This window comes from Ambystoma mexicanum, chromosome 6q (assembly GCF_040938575.1).
Source record: "Ambystoma mexicanum isolate Mex_15411 chromosome 6q, UKY_AmexF1_1, whole genome shotgun sequence".
In the NCBI taxonomy this organism is placed as follows: domain Eukaryota; kingdom Metazoa; phylum Chordata; class Amphibia; order Caudata; family Ambystomatidae; genus Ambystoma; species Ambystoma mexicanum.
The window spans coordinates 898,779,084-898,799,266 of NC_090937.1; positions in this window are offsets into that span (position 1 = coordinate 898,779,084).

The following is a 20,183-nucleotide window of genomic DNA, read 5'->3' on the forward strand; positions in this document are numbered from 1 at the left end:
CTTGAACAGGATAATTCTGTGCCCCTAATCATTCTCCTTAACCTCATCCTTGATGCTCAGAGAATGGCGGTGGGCTAAAATAGACTTTGGAGTGATGCTCCCACAAGTGTTGCTGACTAATTTGAACTCAAATTCATTTTCACTCTCACTCTCTCTCCAGCTGCCATCAGGATCTTCTCTATACTACAACAGGGCCAGACAATGTGATGTTGGTGTGGTACATCTTAGTAGCTTGGCTGTAGGACAGATTCTGACCACATGCAGGGGAGGTGTGCTAAAGGTTTACATAGTCCGAGTCATTATGCCATGACTTGCCATTCGACTTCTGACATCACTTGTGTGAGTCAAAAGGCAGGACAGAAGGCGGACTGAAGTTGGATTGAAGGCAGAGTGGTGCAACTTTTGGCACTGGAAACAAAAGACCTACTTCCTCCATCAAGTGGAGCAAAATGGAGAAAAGTGTCTGTTGGAGCTGCAGATGTTGTGCGATCAAAGCGTTTGCTCTCTTTTTTTGGAAGGACGCAAGATGAGCCACCAACAACATGGAACTGTGTGAGTCCAAAGGCAGAACCAAAGGCAGACTAAAAAGGGAATATAGGTGGAGACGCTGGTGCAGTTTTTGATACTGAAAATAAAAGACCTACTTCCTCCCCGAAGCAGACTGAAGTGTAAAAAAGTGGAGTCGACTTGAGGGCGCTGATCCACCTGATCCTACCCGATTGCTTGTCAATGCAGATACAAGATTAAGGTAACAATAGCAAACAAAGCGGGAACTTGCAAATGACAAAAATCAATTTGCAAGCTAACAAATAGATACAGGGCCTCATTACGAGTTTGGAGGTAGCCATGCCTTTAACAGGTCGGGGTCTGGGTTCCCTGAATGGGGAAATACCAGGCCATTCCGACCTTGGAGGGCCCGGTATTTCCCCATTCAAGGAACCCGGACCCAGTCCATCCCCATTCCCATGGGGAGCATGCTAACAACGGGCCCGTTAATGACGGGCCCGTTGTTAGCATGCTGGACCACTCGCGGGACCCGCTAAGGACGTCTGGTTAAACCAGGCATCCTTAGCGGGTCCTGCGAGTGGACCTCGTAATGAGGCGGTAGGGGGTTAACCGTGCCGGCAGCTCTACTGGCGGCGTTAACCGCTTATCGCAAGGGCTGTAATGAGACCCACATTGCTTGTATTTGTGCATGTTAAATATTACTCCCTCTGATATAATTGTGTCTGTGAGTTAACCAATGAGTCCTATACACACACATGACAGAACTAATCTCCACCCTATACAATCCGCAAAGGAATTGTTTTTTTTAAAAAAGAACAATGTCACATAAACTTGGCAAATAGTATATCTTTGTGACTCTCTGCAAGTTGCACTCATAGTAATGTTTCCAAAAGAAAAGCCCAATAGGAATGGGGCATGAAAAGAAAGGGGAAACTACTGCCTACTCAAATAGAAAGGATTCAAACTCAGTTTATGATCTGACGGAGAGTGTGAGGATGCAAATAACTCAACACTAACTGCTACACCCAGACATAGTTTTTCCTACAAGACTGATGTGCCGAATGAACTGTTTGAGACCCATCTGATAGAAACATGTCTTTCATTGCGTAAAAAGAGAAAAGGCAGTGTAGAGACTAGCATTCTAGAAACATCTAAAAGTACAGAGATAATCTCTGGTGGTCAAACACATGAACAGCCCCAACGTCAGGCAGAAATTCCTTCTAGCCATCCTAAGTTTGAGCCAATGATAGAAAATAACTGTACAAGAAATTCTTTCCGGAAGAAACAAGATATTCAAAACTCTCCATTGAAAGAATAAGATTTTGTTTCAAGCTTACTGGGATCTCTGCTAGATCAACTATCTATTGGTTTAAGAATGAAATTTAAATCTAAAGAGAGAGTGGGCAAGTCATGCTACAGAATTGAGAATGGACTGAACATTTGACAGAGAGGATTCAAATATGGAAGTTATGAATATTGAAGAATTGAACAGTGTTTCGGGGGAGATAAGAAGAAGGAACCAGAGAGGGGGATTGCAAGCAGAAGCAGATACATGTGCACACAAGTCATGTAAAGATACAAACAAATGGAACAGGAAGAAACTAGGATGAAGGACAAATATGCTGAAGCTAAATCTGTGGTTTCAGTGTTGTCCAGTCATTATCTCGAAAACAAAATGTCGAATTACAATAATGTCGAAGCAATAATGTCGAAAACAAAAATGTCGAATTGTTTTTTTTTTTAATGTACATGTTTTTTTGGGGTTCTGGTGGTAAAAAAAAGGGGTAAAACATAAAAAAAAAATTAAAAAAGGGGGGTTGGGGGGAACCCCCCATTTCGAATAAAAATCAACAAAAAAAAGAAATTCGACATTTTTGTTTTCGACTTTATTTTTTCGACATTATGACTTTCGACATATTTGTATTCGAGATTATGACTATAAACCGGTTTCAGTGTGTGGTTGACATGATAAGCAAATGAGGACTGCTGCGGGAAATATAGGTCTGTAGCTTGGTGTATTCCAAACCCATGGAAAGATGTTTTTTATTGTTGAAATAAAATAATCAACCTTTCAATACAATATGATTATACAACATAAAATGACATAAAACACCGACATTATGAATCATAGGAATCAAAATTAAAAATAAGAAATGGGTTATCAAACTTAAAATACGCATCAGTTAGATTATGCTAAATTCCATAACATGGGAAATGTAATAATTGAAATTCTGACCGTTGTTGATCTGGTTTGAAATATTTGATTCCACTATATATCCGAGGACATGATTCTAAAATCTTAAAAAATTGGTTTCAAATGTTGAATTCGTTTTGCTGTTATCTTGGGGCATTCAGTAAACTAATGCTTTAAACGTTCACATTGCCTAAGTTTGCAGCCACATCGACATAAATTGTTGCATTTGTGTATTTTTTTGTTATTCACAGAGTGTTTTCCAATGGGGTTTTGCCATTATAAAACGCTTCTGTGAATTAGGCCCGTAATCGGAAGGGTAAGAATGCATTTCAATACGCTGTTCCTGGAAATGTTGTTAAATACGATTTCGGGGCTCGAAGATTTTTTGGAGCAAATGGATTATCTTTAAATGATTTACATGTCAGGCATAATTGGCTTGTATGTATCCAATTGTACTACCACCGTTTTTTTGATAGCAACAATTCTGTTGAGATATTGGCTGCATCCATAACAGTGATAGTTTGTTTCCTGCATTCTATTATAAAAGTATTTTTAGAACACTTTAAACAACTAGACAAGATGTGCAGTACTAGTGTTTCCGATTTTTCGCTTAGCAAACATTTTCCAAGGACAGCATAGCATAGCTTCCAGGCATACATGATGTAAAATGAAAGTAAACCCAACTCATAGCTGATTATTCACATTGTTTGAGATTTGGGTAAGGCAAGTACTCGTTTCCAAAACATTCCTTCGTATTTTAACCCTTATGATTCTAATCTATAGGCCTTGGTCTCTGCACCGTATTGGACTGTCTATGCTACTTTTGATTATAAATGGTTATTAGTTGAGCACACGAACATTTTCCGTATTTAGCATGAATAATTCGTGCTTGTGAGGTGGCTGTTGTCATTTTTCTTTTGAGTTCAGTCAGGTAGTGCAGATCTGTACTATGGTCATTAATGTTTAAGCCCAGATATCGATACTCATTAACGAACTCGAGCCGCGCACGTGCAGAGAGCATCTCAAAAAATATTTACTGTCTGATGCTTTCAAAATACAATGCAAGATTTTTGTCTTCTCTATATTAAGTGTGAGAAAAATATCAGAGACATAGGCTTCGATTGCAGTCAGTAGGTTTTGTAATCCTCTAGGAGACTTTGATAAAAGTACAAGATCTCCTGCATGAAATAGCCATGCTATGGGTTCTGTACCCAGTCAAGGAGGGTCGGATATGACAGACAGAGCTGAGCTTTCTGAAATGAAGAAATTAAACAATGCTGAACCTAATACGTATCCTCGTTTCAGACCCTTATAGGTGGAGATGTGGGCACATAGTTTGCCCTCTAGTGTCAACTGAATTTGCACTGTCGTGTTGGTATGTAGTTGTAGTATGAGTGCTTGGTTCGAGTATGGGCAACCTTCTTCTCTTGAGTTTACTCATTAGTAGCTCTCTTGAGACAGAATCGAATGCGGCTTTAAAATCATTGAACGCCATGCAAATTGGTTGTTTTGTTTAAAGTCTGTGCATTTTAATGGCTATTATTGTTGTCAAATTAATATTAGTTCTTAAACCGGAAACACATCCTGTTTGATAAGGATCTTGTAAGTAACTTGTGGTTACCCATTGGTTAAAGTCTCTAAGGACAAGACTGGCAAATAGTTTACACTGAGAATCTAATAGGGCTATAGGCCGATAATTGCCCGGTGACTGACGGTCTCCTTTTGTAAAGATTGGAACAATTGCTGACTTCTGCCAGGAAGGAGGAATGGTCTGTGACTGTATCGCTTGCTTGAATATTGCATAGAGTATTTTAGTCAAGTGTTTTCCGTAGCATAGAATTGGTAAGACCACCGGACCAGGGGCCCTTGTCAAGCTCAATTTAGTGATGTAAAAAAAGACAATGGTCCTCATTACAAGGAGGACGGCAAGGGGTTAACGGTGTCGGTAAAGGTGCCGGAGCTGTTAACCCCTTACCGCACCATTACGAGGTCTGCTCGCGGGACCCGCTCAGGATGCCTGGTTTTACCAGACGTCCTTTGCGGGTCCCGTGAGCGGCCCAGCATGCTAACAATGGCCCCGTCATTAATGGGCCGTTGTTAGCATGCTCCCCATTCCCATTGAGCCCTATGTGGGCTCAAATGGGAATGGGGATGGACCGGGTCCGGGTTCCCTGAATGGGGAAATACCGGGCCCTCCAAGGTCGGAATGGCCTGGTATTTCCCCATTCAGGGAACCCAGACTCGGAACTGGTTTGGAGGTAGCCATGCCCTTATTAAGGGCATGGCTACCTCCAAACTCGTAATGAGGCCCATTGTTTTGATAAAAAATTAGGCTGATGGTATTAGTTATTGATTGTACGGTCTGTGACTTATCTGTTTTAACTGGTGCGCATAAGGAGCTTGATCCAAGTTTGCTCTAATAATGCATTGATTTACAAAGGAGATTGTGTGTTTCTAGATTCAATAAATTCCAAATGCTAGACTAGTTTTTAGTTGCTACAGCACAAAGCATCTCTTCTCCATCTTTCTGTAGTAATAACGCTTTATGGGCTATTATCCAATTCTTAGATTGGGTATTTAGCTGTTTTATTTTACGAAGTATAACTTCAATTGGTAGGAAGTAAGCTATCCTCTTTGATTTGCAGAAATCTGCCTTTCTTTGTTGCAGCTCAGGATCGTGTAATTGTCTATGCTTATATCTGGGTTTAGCTAGGCTGGTAGCTTCTTGCCTAAGAAGTTGAAGTGCAGCAACATAGCGACCATCGGTTTTTGTTATGTGTGATGACAGCAGATTGGATCCAGTTACAATGCAGTTATGCAGGTTTATTAAGCAGTCTGTGGTCCATCAGAGTCGATTTCGACCTCCAGTTACTACAAGTTCGTCAGTGTTATCAGTTGGTACACTGTTTGGTCGTGGTGAATGCCAACTCCACACTAGTGTTAGCAATTCATGGTCGCTGTGCTTCTGTCGGATTACCTCGAAACTTTCCGCAATTGCAAATAAGGTTCTATCTGCATAGACATAGTCTATGAAAGCTTCCTGATTATCCATTTAGCAAGACCAGCTGCCTGTCAGCCATGAGAGTGGACCATTGTTGTACTAAGATTATATTGGCTGCAGGTGTCTTTGAAATACAGTGAATGTTCAAATCACCAACCAGCATTGTGCATGCTATTGATGGGTCCATCTTGATTAAATCTAATGGCATGTCCATGTCTTTGTATAGTGCATCTGCTGTTATAGCTGCACGAGTCCAAATAGACATTTATGAGAGCTATGATTTTAGATTGTGTTTTTATCTTGACCAGCTGGATGTGCAAGTTGGGTTCAGCCCATCGTTCAAGTTGTAAACATGCAGCTAATTTAGTTGCTAACAATTGGCCAGCCATCGGTCTACCTTTCAAGGGGATTTTAGCAGATAGTAATAGAATCGTATATCCATCCCAAATTTGGTTGTCAGAGAGCCAATTTTCCTGTAGTACAATGATATCATATTTGTTTAAATAATTTGATGTTGAATTCAAAAGATGTCTGTGGCCCCTGGTGTTCCAGCTGACTAAATGATAACGCTGAGAACATTCTAACTTGGAGTGCTATTTTTTGGGTGGAGGTGATGTTTGAAAATGGTATTGGTCGTTCATGGTTGATTCCACTTTGTGACATGAATGTGAAGGTGACTGTGTGCATATCATTTTCATGGAAGAGAGTATGAGGGTATTTCTGTTGATTGGTTGTGCTCCTTAGCTAGCTGTGATTGATTATTCCAATCAATGGGCAGATATTGATTAAAGCAAAATGCTGAATCAAAACAGTGATTGTCTTGCTTGCCATATGGCATTAAGAACAATGCCAGATTGTTTCCCCAGTTTAGCTGTGAACAAATCAATATCATTCAAAAACGCTACTTGGCATATGTCAGAGGATACAATATCTTCAAGATTCTGTATGTCACTAAATATGTTTAAGACACATGTTCTATTCAAGTCATACATTGTATATAGCTTAGCTCTACACTGAACGATCAAGTTGTGATAATGTATTGTCAATCTTTGATTTGCATTTGCTTGAATGGGAGTGCACGTGTCTTAGGATGTACGTTAGGTCCTTGTGTAGTGGAATCATAAGTGGGTTTTTGGTAGGGGCCCTTGAGGCAAAGATGTTATTTTGTGAGCACTTAGCGCAACTTCTTCAGAATTAAAAGATTGGGCAACTGATTTTGCTATTTCCAATCTTCTTTGCTCAAGTGTTTGAAATTCCCTTTCAGCAGTTGGACCTTGCTGGGCACAGAGTTTGGCTGGAGAGACAGCTGAGATTACTTGTGCTTGATGTTCTGAGTTAGGAGCAGTCTTCTCTTGAAGCTCTATCTCCTGCAAAAGTCCATAAAGTGGTTTGCAACCTGCTTCTGTCTGATAGGTATTTTTCAGGTCAGTCCTTTTATTCAGGGCTATATTTGCATATTTCTTAGTTATAGCTGTGCAGACAATTTGTGATTGATTTTTTTGGTTGAGATAGGGCTCGTAAGAATTGCCTCGAGCCCGAATGAGTACTGGACAGACCCGTTTTCATATTCTTGCTTTTTTTCGTTGTTTGTGCATTTGAAAAAAAAAAACATGGGCGGATTTCAAGCAAACTCGTGTTAGGAGCATTGGCAAGGACCTGCAAGTATGGTTTAGCAAATGTGCCTGTGTTTTATTTTTTGACAAGTGTCATGATGTAGGTACAAAAAATAGTGATATACCTTTGGTGACTGAGGTATAGCCTGTGGCGTTAGGGGGTGGCTAGATACATAAGGAAATCGAATATGACTGATGTGTTTCTCCGTCTTATTTAGTAGGTAAAATATTGTCGAGAGATATTGTCTAGAGATATAAAGAAATTCCCTGATAAGATGAAAAAATACAGGCTTTATTTTAATCTGCCTAAATGGGCTTGATACAGGAGAGGTGTTGTGATCCAAAGAGAGGTTGCTCGCCTATTAAGACTATATCGTTTATGTGACAGATCAAATCAGAGTGAACCAATGAAACATCTGATAATACAAGGTGAGCAATTAGAGAAAGAACACACATATTTCTTTGAGTGGTGAGTATTTAATGGTAAGACATACCTAAGCGATTATCTCTGGCAAAGGTTGATTGGTGGTAAACAGATTTCGATTACATCGGCATTGTTGCAGTTCTAGCAGTCCATCCAGAGGAGACTGAGTGAACACAAGTAGAAAAAAGTCATGCTAAGGAAATAGAATGCTGTAAACTGGTTTTAAGTAATATGAAGTAGTATTTTTTATATAAAATATCAGATGGCATTATTGATTGTAGTGATGTTTCAAGTGAAGAAGCGATTGTATAATATTTGGTTACTCTACTAATAATGTTCTTTATACATGAGAGCAGATGGCACATTGAATAGCATATCCTTTAATTCAGATTGTAATTAATTAAATGAAATTGTGCACTGGATTGATGCAACAATGAAGAAATGATTATAACCTATTTTTAAGTAATACAATGACATGTTATTGTTTTTACTGCGTCTCTTCGTGGATGTGTGAGGTTTAATATAAACTATTAACACATTAAAGGAATAAAAAAGACTACATTTTTGCAAAGATAAGGTGTAACATTTCAGAGAGTTCCCATGGAAGTCTTTACCCCCCACCCCCCCAAGTTCTTAATATGGGGAGCAGTTTGTAATGTACAGAGTTTAAAACTGAGATGTAACATAAAACTGTAAGATGTGTACACCAGATATTAAACCTATAAGGGATTTTCCAGTTATATTGAGGCAGAGTAATGGGCCTGATTCACAGACATATTTTATAATTGCAAAATCCCATTGAATTAAACACTTCCATCTGGCCTCACATGCCTATTGATTTTATGGCAGCATTAGCTTGTTCATGCTGATGTAAAACCAATGGATTCCCATGCAATGTGCCTGATTTTAGCATCTGCCAAACACACTTGTATTTCATAGGAATCCACTCTGAATTCCGCCTGCTTTGCATTTTTTTCATTCGTGGTTTGCAGCATTACGCTTTTTACACAATCAAGCGTAAAAAGCAAGGCGAAAAGGTGATATTGCGTGCTTTTGCACTCTTTTTTGCAAGGGGTGGAAACGTTCATGGAGGGGATCCAGCAGCAGCAGATAAGTGTTGACATTGGTGGTCCCTTTCATACAATTCCATCCTTTACAAAATGGCCCTCTACAAGTTTCCGAAATGGATGGTACCGAATTTGGAGAGAGTTCTACTGCTAAAGTGCTCTCCTCGTTAAGTGGCTTCTTTCTTTATTTCCCACGTCTTATCTTGCTCCAAATAATAATACATTTTTTTAAAGTAATGATATTTATTTTATACAAAAGCACTTAAAGATATTTTTCTCCCTCTGTGTGTTTTATCTGTTCTCGGGGGGATACTGAGATGAGACATGAATGATGATTTTGCATTAGCACACTTATGCGGCTTTTAATTAGTAAAAGAATAATATGAGAGTGTAAATTAAAAGACTGAAACTTGTAAATTCGAATGAACTTTAATCAAAGCATTGTAAAGCAAAGTGAACGAGGCTGTGTAGAGGACCGAGATAGTGTGACTTCCAATTAATCACCGCGCTCCAGCCCATTCGTTTTGTAATGAGGGCTCATGAGGGCGCATGCTAATGCGCCGCTACCTGGTGGCGTATTACACCAGGCGCTGTTTACCAAACTAATATTCATAATAGCCCTGATGAACGACACAAGTTTGATTTAATGCAGTGTTTACATAGCCGCTGCGGCACGTGGATTTTCGATTGGAAGAAAGTGACTATGGGTTTGATTTACAAAGCACTTTTTTCATGGGATTTTACGATTGAAAAGGCTTTTGTTAATCAGGCCCTATGAGTTATAGGGCCTGTTTTACGAAACGTTTGTCAATGGGATTTCATCAAGGACTTAATGTTAAATATTATTCAATAAATTGAAGAAAACAAACACGTGAATGGAAAGTTCCTCGAATTTGTGCAATTTCTTTCCAAAACCTTCATTATTAACGATCATGCAATTTTGCGCCACTAAATACATTAACTATTGGTTTAGTCATTCAATTTTGAATTCGTGCATTTTTGATTTTCTAATTCGTGTGGCTTTTAGTTCAATCTCTCAATGAAGAATCACATTACAGCCTGAGGTCAGATTGTAATCTGGCAAAGCATAACATCAAGGCATTACAATTTTAACTTTGCTTTGTCCAGTTGCTACTTGTGTCTGTCCGCCAAAATTCGAACTTTGCTGTGCCCAGTTGCTACATGTGTTTCACTCTGGCCGTCAAAATTCGAACTTTGCTGTGCCCAGTTGCTACTTGTGTTTCACTCGGTCCTGCCAAAATGTGAACTTCCCTGTGCCATCTTCAGCCTCTACTTCCTGCCCCCTTTTTCTACTCCCCCCCACCCTACTCCACCCTCAACCCAAGCACTCTCCTTTTCTTTTAGCATCCTTGTATTGTTGTTGTATTGTCCACCCTTCTGTCTTCAACCTCCCCCATCCTATCCCTTCTCCCCTCTCCCCTACTTGCCCATTTCCCTATACCTGCAAACTCCCTAACTACTGGGAGCGTTGTGCCCAGTAGTCTACCTCTTCTACACTACAGTTCCCTCCCCTGCCCTCTTCATCCACCCACCCCCCTCCGCTGTATCTATGTTTGTGACACTATATGATTTTATGATCCACTTCAACTCAGCATTGTATAGTAGCCTGTCTGTTCTAACCTACCCCCACCCACTTTTACTCTATTTGTGTAAGGCACTTTGAAAAAGTATGGACTGTCTTCAGACATGAAAGAGTTATCTCCACTGTTATTTGTATTATTTCCACGTATCCCTGCACTTTGCTGCTCTGTGCAGGCCTGTATCATTAAGAAAGTCAAGGGCTCTGTATGACTGTTGTTTTTTTCCCACCGTTCCCCAGCCCTTCCGTGAGCTCTGTGTAAATGAACAATAAATAAATAAATAAAACCAAAGCTTAAATAGTTCACGCCTCGGTTTTATTTGTCATCGTACAATCTTCCATGGAATCCTAAACACTACACCTAACACCATGAAAAGAAACACATAAATACAACATGTCCAAACCACTTTGGAGACCATTTTCATCAGGAGGGTAATGTTAACGGAAGGTGTAAAGCCTAGGCTTTTATGCCTTCCATTAACATCATGCCCCATTTGTGTCCCTTCCTCTCTGCCATACAAATGCCCCAATATTATTTGCACCGGAATGCATTTTCATGCTGTCACAATTGCTGGGAACCCCTAAGGGGCCTGATGGCTTTAAGTGCCAGCATAAAGCAGGTGTACTCAATAGAGTTCCATTGTACACACTGCCAGCTATTGCAGACTGCATTAACAATTAAACACTGCCTACCATGGACACATGGCAGGCAGCGTTTAATTGCAATTACTGATTTGCACATCGGAGTGAAATTTGCTGGGCAAAAGACAGTGTAAACCAAGTTTATGCCGCCTTTTGCTCTGCACATATGCACACCACCATGCAAATGGGAAAAATCTGGGAGTGTTGAGCCACCTTTGTGTATGTCTGCTTATAGCAGCTCCCCACTGACAAATTCCGCAAAGGAGCAAAATTAGCGGACTTTTACCAAAAAATAACACTGGCTTGAGAGTAGCTGCTATTTGAATGCCTGGTGAGGGTTGTTAACTCATGCCTACAGTCTTGTTTTTAGGTTCCACAAAAGACATGACCCCGCGCTGAGAACAGCCCATCACAAATAATATTTTCACAACATCATTATATTTGCCACTCATTGGCTGGCATTATTCTTCAAAGGCGGTATGGCAAAAAGGATTTTTATTGGCTGGCATTGTTGGGATGCACGCATTAATCCAAGGCCCTCAAAGTTATTCAGACTCAGGAAAAAAAACTCCTAATGCACAATGAAATAGACATGTGCAAACATAGCAGTGGGATGTGGGGCACCCAGGGACACGATAAGTGAATATGGTTTGAAGTAGCAATAGCAATGTAGGTAGGCCCACATATAGGGCATGAGTGACATTTTGCAGCAGTGGAGAAATAATGTATCCTGATGGGGAAAAATGTACCTAGAGTTGGGGTAGGGGAAGTGTAGAGGTGCAGATGGACACGTCATCCTAGCTCCTGCCCCCTCAACTCCATCACATTGGAACAGCAGGAGAAGAACCCTATGTGGGGCATCAGGTATTGTCTGAATAACGCATCGAGAGTATAAGAGACTATATGCACTCAGACAAGTATATCAAATGTGCTTTCACACTGAACGGGTGGAAGGATGTCTGCACACATCATTGGATATCGAAGAACTATAAGTGAAATCTGACGAGAGAAGATTGACCTTGTGAAGGGAAGACACAAAGATGCACTGAAACAATATGCAAATACTTAAAGGATAAAGATGTAACTGGAGTTATAAGAGAAACATGTAATCAAAGGCGAAGAAATTATATGCACCAAAGAAATATGCAAGGAGAGATGAAGTGAATGTGCATACACAGAAAGGCAAAGGAGCTGAGACATATAGAAGCGTGCAGCAGAACAAAACATAGCGTGACTTAGAAGGCCATGGACATTGGGCACGTGTTGAAACCAATCAAGCTACCTCAGAGACAGACCAGGGAGGCAGAGTCAGGAGATGCTCAGGTTCGTGTGAATTCTAAAGAGGAGTCTATTGGCCTGGGATAAAGGATGCCACTTCAAGGAATAATCGCAAGGCACAAAGAAAAGCCGAGAGGATAGGCCCTATGCGTAAGATATATTTCTCTTAAATTAAGCGAAGAAGAAAACATCTGCAAGAGCCAAGTATTGTACAATCAAAGATTCAAAAATCCTATGCAAGATAGAGTGAGCAAGTCTCCAGATGCCAAGAGGCGTAACAACACCCAGCTTAATTAAATAAAATAGCAGCAGATAAAAGAAGAAATTGAGAAAATCGTGGTCTCAGAAGTTGAAAACAAGGACAATTAATTAGGCTCCAGATAAAGAAAATGGTGTACCTAGACTCCCTTGAAAGGCCCAGAATAGAGAACAGGCTGCAAGGTCAACTATAAAGAAGAAGCCTTGGAATGGGGCCTGACCACTGAGAGATGATGTACTAATTGGGCATGGCGGTAGTAATCTGACATTGCTCTCTGCATGTGAGTTTCGTTTTTCTTAGGTGCTGCTAACAAGCTGAAAGTCCAAGGTTGGGAGAGAATGCCAACCAATCAGAGGGTGTTTGTAGCAACATGGTATACAATGTTGCAAAGGGCAACCCATTGCTGTTATTCTGCTGTAATTTGTATTATACGTATTTAGGGGTGGTTCAATACGTGCCTAGTAGATAAGGGGCATCCATTGATATTACTAATACCTGTAAGCTTTATCCAGATTAGACCTTTAGCGCAATTCATTACAACAATTGGTAGTCAATTTATACAAACTTTTACATAACAGTACACACGATAATCTTAAAAACATGTTAATTATTATCTTACTAATGGAGCTACCCCAAATGAGGCGAGCAAGCTTGCAGCTTGAGATCACTTTCCAATGTAGAATTTAAGAAGTACCCATCATCCTCCTTCTTAAAAGTCAGGTACGATGCACGTATCTAGAGGAGGAAAGCACAACTTTCCACTCCAATAATAATTATATGATATATAGGCATATATGTTCTTTTAACCTATCGCTCCCTTCAATAGGTTGTACAGATTGCCACGTAGGATAACATCATAGGTAATGTACATTGATGCATGAAACCTTTGTATAATCAAGATTAAAGTGTCAGTGTATGGACTACATATTGTTGGCTTCCAGATTGCCCTACTTTATTCCAGCTGACAATAAAGTAGTACTTTGCCATATTCTTTGAGTCTGTCTGGCTATTTGGGTCTGAGATCATTATTGGCAATTCCATCTAGCACATGAGACACTTAAAAGTGCTATAGAACATTTTGGTAACAGTGCGGATGGTTCTGGTTCAGTCGACCAGGGCCCAGATCTAGACTCTAGAACAATCGGTGACTTTTTCCATTAGTCAGAGGTTTGTGGAGCTTTCCTTGGAATGCACAGCGGAATACACATGTGTGAAAAGAATCGGTTTGCAGGTGCCCCTCTCGAGAAATTCCTGTCCGGTTGGTGCCCCACGGACGGAAGGCGAACTGGTCGATTGGGGAAGAGTTGATGCCGAGGGACTCAAGCTGAGCCACAGATATAAGTAGAGCATCAAAAATGGCAAATATAGGGGGAGGGACTGCATTGTAAATGTATGTATACAAGTAACATGATTTTTGGGAATTGGAAGGAAAAGAAATAGATACCTCGATTCCTGGTTTCAAGAAGGACAGACGTGTATGCACTAAAACTCCAAGTCAGGGTATTATTTAAGGATTCCTTAGGCAAGGTCAAGTGCGTATCAAACTCCAAAATGGGGTAAACAATGAGATGAAATACATTTACTAGATATAGAAAGGAAGGCGTACACAAAATATTTAAATTGCACATGTGTATGTGGTTATAAATATGTCAGTCTAAAACTTTTATTGTGTCTAGATCAAGAGATACAAAACAATAGTAAACAATTAAGGTGCTCATCATATATTTAAATTAATAGATTGATATCAATCAGGAGGATGCAAATTGAAGGAGATGTATAATTAATAAAGTAGAGATTCTTAAAGTGTCAATAATAAAACAACAAGACAGTAAAAACACCATTGCATAGATTTTTAAATTGGTTACAAAGTTGGTTTTCTGGTAATGGGTGGCGATTGATGGTGCTTGCTCAAATCAATCAGTGTGGTATATTTGATAAAGTAAATACAAAAATAAAAGATCTTGTAAGTATTGGCAGTCAAAATTGACTTGTCACGGTGGGGGACACTCCCCTTTTACACCTATGCAGGACACTTCCAAGATATACACCCAAGATAAGGCAGTGTCACGCGGAGTGGGTGAGGGGCACGACTAATAAAACGGCTTGTTGTCAGAAACAGTATTGTGACACATAACAGCATGCTTGCAAGCTACATATAATAGAAAGAAGTTACTGAAAATGGTGGCCATTTTAGAGTTATGGAAGATGTATAAGAGTGAGAAAGAAGATCCAGCTGAAAAGGAGTGGATGCTTAATCAGCATAAATGCAAGGATGTAATGCCTTTGGCTCCTCTTTCCCCTTCTGAAAACAAGAGCGTAGATATTGAGAAACAGGTATTTTATCCTTTGAGTCCCAGTCTGCCCAGATCACTGGTCGTGTGTCTTGAGGAGCTGCAGCTACTGCAACAGAGTCAGAAGAGCTCCTGCTCTGTTTCTACTTCTATTGAAAATTTAAATAAATACTTTTTTCCCACACGGAGCGTGGCGCAGTGTCTGGCACTGAGTCCCAGTCTGCCCAGATTGCTGGTCGTGAGTCTTAAGGAGCTGCAGCTACTGCAACAGAGTCGGAAGAGTTCCTGTCCTGTTTCTACTTCTATTGAAAATTTAAATAAATACTCTTTTCCCACGCGGAGCACGGCACGGAGTCCGCCACTGTGTCCCAGTCTGCCCAGATCGCTGGTCGTGTGTCTTGAGGAGCTGCAGCTACTGCAACAGAGTCAGAAGAGCTCCTGTCCTGTTTCTACTTCTATTGAAAATTTAAATAAATACTCTTTTCCCGCACGGAGCGTGGCACGGAGTCCGGCACTGAGTCCCAGTCCGCACAGGTCTGCCCCGGGCTGTGACGATGCAGTCATGGTTGATCCGCGTATGTCTGGTGCCGATATTGGTCCCCAGACTCGCCACAAAACACTCCAGTAGCGGCGTATGCTCAGTCCATGGACGGCTGCAAATCAAAAAGGAACGCCAGACGGTAAGGTGCCAGACGGTAAGGTAAGCAAACAGGTGGTTATCTTAAATCAAAAGATTATTGATGTGTCTTCGCCTGTTCCTACTGCTGAGACTTACGTTGAATCACTTGATAGAACGGTTACTGCTGCTGTTGTGCCTTTACATCCGCACACTACAGATTGTCTGGTTGGTGTTCGAGAAACCCTAACGACGGGCCAAAGCAGCTCTCGGTTAAGCATGCTATGACGATACAGCCCTTTACTGTATTATTGACCTTAGCAAACCTTGATTCAGTGCCCGATATTATGATTGATCAAATACTTCTAATAACGAGTGCTGAGACGTCTGACATTTACTTTTCTCCGTTCGATGTAACGGATGCCGAGATAATGATTGTATCAGACGCTACGCAGGCCAGCACTGTTGAGGCTCAAAGCACCCAATCAAACATCAGCAACGGGGAGGTCCGTACGAGTAAGTACTTGCTACACAATGTGGCGTCAGCAAGTGTCAGTTCGCCTCACATCGTTGGAGATGAGATTAGGAACATTCAATTAGAGGATGCGCTTGGGTCGCCACATGCAGAGTCACCAATAAATACGCAGTTGAGCACGCATTTGGGCATGTACAATTCATCAAGTCTGCTCCATAACAGTGCGATGCTGCCACCCCTGTTCAAGTCAAAGAACAGTGTATTGAGAGCGTCTGAGAAAAATGCTTTGTTGAGGGGCGAAGTGCAATGCGAGGAGAAAACGGCTGCGGCAAACCCCACTGAAAGAATAACAAATCTAGTGGTCGCTGCCGACGCTGCTGCTATAGATTCACAGCTGACAAATCGCAAGGACGACACGACAGCAATAAAGCTGGCTGGTTGTATTGACCTGTCAGCTTCAAACTTTTGCAAACTCCCACACAACAGCACAGATATATAACAACTAATATTGCATCGGAAGCAAAGCTTCCAAATCCGTCTCGTCTGATGTTGCATTGTGGTCCACAGGAGAAAACACAGGGAAACTCAAGTACGCCTAGACTGAGCGGCAATGCCAATCGTCCGAAAAGGACAATGCCGCTGCATGATCCTGTGAACCTGTCAAAACTCCAAACACCAATTAAAGAATCGTCAAACTGCTCAAATATAGCAGCAAACTGTCCATCAACACCAAACATTAAGTCAAGCCTCTCAGTGGCCGCGGCCATTCAAATTCATAATAACGTCGCAAACAATGATCCAATTTTTGAAGCTCTATGAAGTGATGAACGATGCGATCCGCGATCAAGGCGCAATGCTGATGAACTTGACAACCAAAATGGAGCAAATATACAAATTCACTCTTTTTCTTAAGCAACAGATACAAGCTGAAGCTGAACTCACTGTGGTATGGCAACAACGGCTGTGTGATCTAGCCACGCGTCACCACTGCCAAAACACTAACTTAACAGCTGGTTTGCTCGATGCCGTAAAATGGATGAGACAAAACTCTCACTTGGTGGCTGACCCATGTGACTGTAAACTGAAAAAAAAAGCTGACCTGGGCAAAACGGCTTTACAAGAAGGCCACATTGAGACAGCCCCGAGTTCAAATATGATGAATCCAGAGAAGGTGCCTTATGCTGGTCAGAAAATGTCTGTTTCAAACTGGGCTCTATCCCTAGTGGCGACTAGTGGTTTGGCACCTGGAATAACAGCCCTACAGTTCACAAAATGTGGGGAGGGAAGTGTGCCCCTGGCTGAAAAGGACTCGACTTAATTGGATACAATGAAAATGTCCACTGGTGATGCTGTACTAGCTCAAAAGCAACTACAAACAGCAGTTAACAAAAAGCAATTTTCGTTGTTTGGCATCTTTACTGGTGCAGCAAAGCCAGTTGCTGCTGGAGCAGTGACAACAGTGGGTGTTGTTGGAATGCCTGATAAATCGGTGGCTCTCCGGATAAAAAAAGGGCAAATTACCGACAAGAAAATCTATAAAGAATGCTGTAAGAAATGTATCAGAAACTTATCGTCACCACCAAGACTAAGTCTATTTGAGCATGATAGAAGAGACATTGGTAAAATGCTGCAGAGGTGTCCAATGACCTGCGCCTGCCCATCAAACTGCCACATAAATGGAGACGAATAAGCTCTGAAGATGCCCCATCAGTTGCTTCCCCATCGACTGATTCGATCAATTTATGTGACTTATCCACGTATTAATGTAATGATGATTTTGAAAGCATAAAGAGTATTGCTTCAGTGCTTAAGACTCATGCCACAGTCCCGCAACGACCAAATCATCAAGCTAAAAATGATGTCAGTACTGTGCCCTTAAGTCGGCATGTTGAGCAGGTTATTACAAAAATCAAGGACACAGCGAAAGAAGAGCAAACCATACTTGTTGGCACTTGTTTAAATCCAAAGTTGACCTCAAATCAACGCAAACAGCGAACACATTATAAGACATCGGGTTCATGAAACCAAGTGTAATCAGGATGCCTCTTTCTTTCAGCTGTAAATTACGATTACAGAATATACAAGGCGATGACAATGAACTAAATTTAAACTGAGCAAATGTCTTGAGGTTGTTTAAATGTGTTCTATCGCTCCGCATGATTGATTCTGACGACATAAAAATTGTTGAATATGTCACTGAGCAGTGTTCTGATCAAGTGCTGTTACATATTGATTCGGTTGGAGTCCGAAGCATGATACTTAGGGCCACGGATGATCTCTTGTTTTTTGGCCTTGAAGTGTCAGTAGAACCTGTCAGGCAAATGTCCAAGTTATAACCAAGGCTGCTGACAACAAATGGAAGGAAACGACGCACATCGACTCGGTTCATCTGCGGAAAGGTATGCTTAATCCATCGAATCAAAGTCAAGTGACGAAACTGAACAGAGGTCCAGCTGACAAACAGGAACATTTAAAGAGGCAACGGGTTCAGGAATAGCCATGATTGGAAGCCCAGGAGGCACAATATTCCATCCTCTCATGGAACACCCACAGCTTCAAGCATCTGTTTAATGACTTTGAGGTTCCCTTAGATAACATTTTTGCTATTTGTCTACAGGAAACTTGGTTACTTTATGCACCAATGAGAGATGGATTTACTATGCTGCTTAACCCTGCTGTAAAGAATGCTCAAGGATGCCCAAGTGCAGGATTGTTAACAATGATAAGAATAACCCAAAGATGTCCAACGCTAATGTCATTAAATCCAAATCCATATGTTCAAGGCTTAATTCTCTACACTAAGGACAATAACCTGAGGACTAGAAAATATCTTTTGATCATTAACGGGTATTGGATCCCTGTAACAATTAGTTCCAAGACCTTTGTAAATGCCATATGTCAATTAATCGATGATGCAATGCTTGCCTATAATAATGTATCAGTCATCTGTTGTGGTGATTCAAACTGCTCTTGGTTTCAGTTTGATCAGAATGTGCAATGCTATAAGCGGTTGTCAATAAGAGATGTGGCTGCTAGGGGGCAAATTTTGTAAGCAAATTTAGCAATTGTATTATGCTAAATGGCGCGGTAATGGGTGATATCTCCGCACAGCCTACGTGGCACCGTGAGTCCTTCCACAGCATCATTGATTACATATGGGATTTGAGAAATCTTGAATCCAAGATAATTGATCTGCATACACAAACTATGAAAAATAGTGATCATAACCTAATGAGTCTTAGTTGTTTAATAGAATTGGTCAGTTCTGAGAATTTGTATAAACTGCCAGTGGAAATAAACAGTCAAGGAAATAGACTCAAAATAAATGTTAAGCAGATCGGAAATCTTACTAATAGATTTACGAGGTCTATGCATGGAGTTGACTATATTCCATTGTTAACTGATCATATAAGTGAAATTAGTCAATACAGGCAAAGTGGACGCTGTCACAAACACCTGTATAGCATTGCCATGCACGAAAAAAAGAAAGCCTTGAGAAGCGACTTAAGATTTATTTTTAAAAAACTTTGCTAAAACCAAAGTGCAGGATGCTGTGAGAATAAGAAGGTCCACGTATAGAAAATGGGCTAGATCACATGCTACTATCATCAAACAATATCATGCCGAATTGATGTTAAACCTTTTGGTCACAAAGAACACCAGTGAAATTTGGCGAATATTGAATATGGGAAATGTTAACACCCCAGGCTCAGACCGGAATACCATCTCAGGTGATGTATGGGCAAGCTACTTTGCGAGGGTGTTTGAGAGACCGTCTATGGAGCCAGAGTCACAATCTAACTTGGGTGACGTGCACTGGGCAGTGGAAATGTCGCATGAAGACATAGAACAAGCGATTAAGGCATTAAAAAGTTCACGTGCACCCGGACCAGACCTGATAAGTAATGTAATGCTCAAGGAGAATCCGACAGAATGGGCTTACTTTATTGAAAATCTGTTCCTGAGCATTGCATTGGAAAAACAATTACCCGAGTCATGGCTAACGACCAATAGTGGTCCCTATCCATAAGAAGGGCAGCTGGGATAATCCTGAAAATTATCGACCGATTGCCCTGTTAGATTCAATTGGCAAAATTTTTGGTTCATATTTGCGGGTGAAGCTGGTAAAATGGGCACAGGTGGCTGGCATCTTAGATGTACGACAAACAGGATTCACTAAGGGTGTCGGCGTCAACGTAAATTTACTGATTCTCAC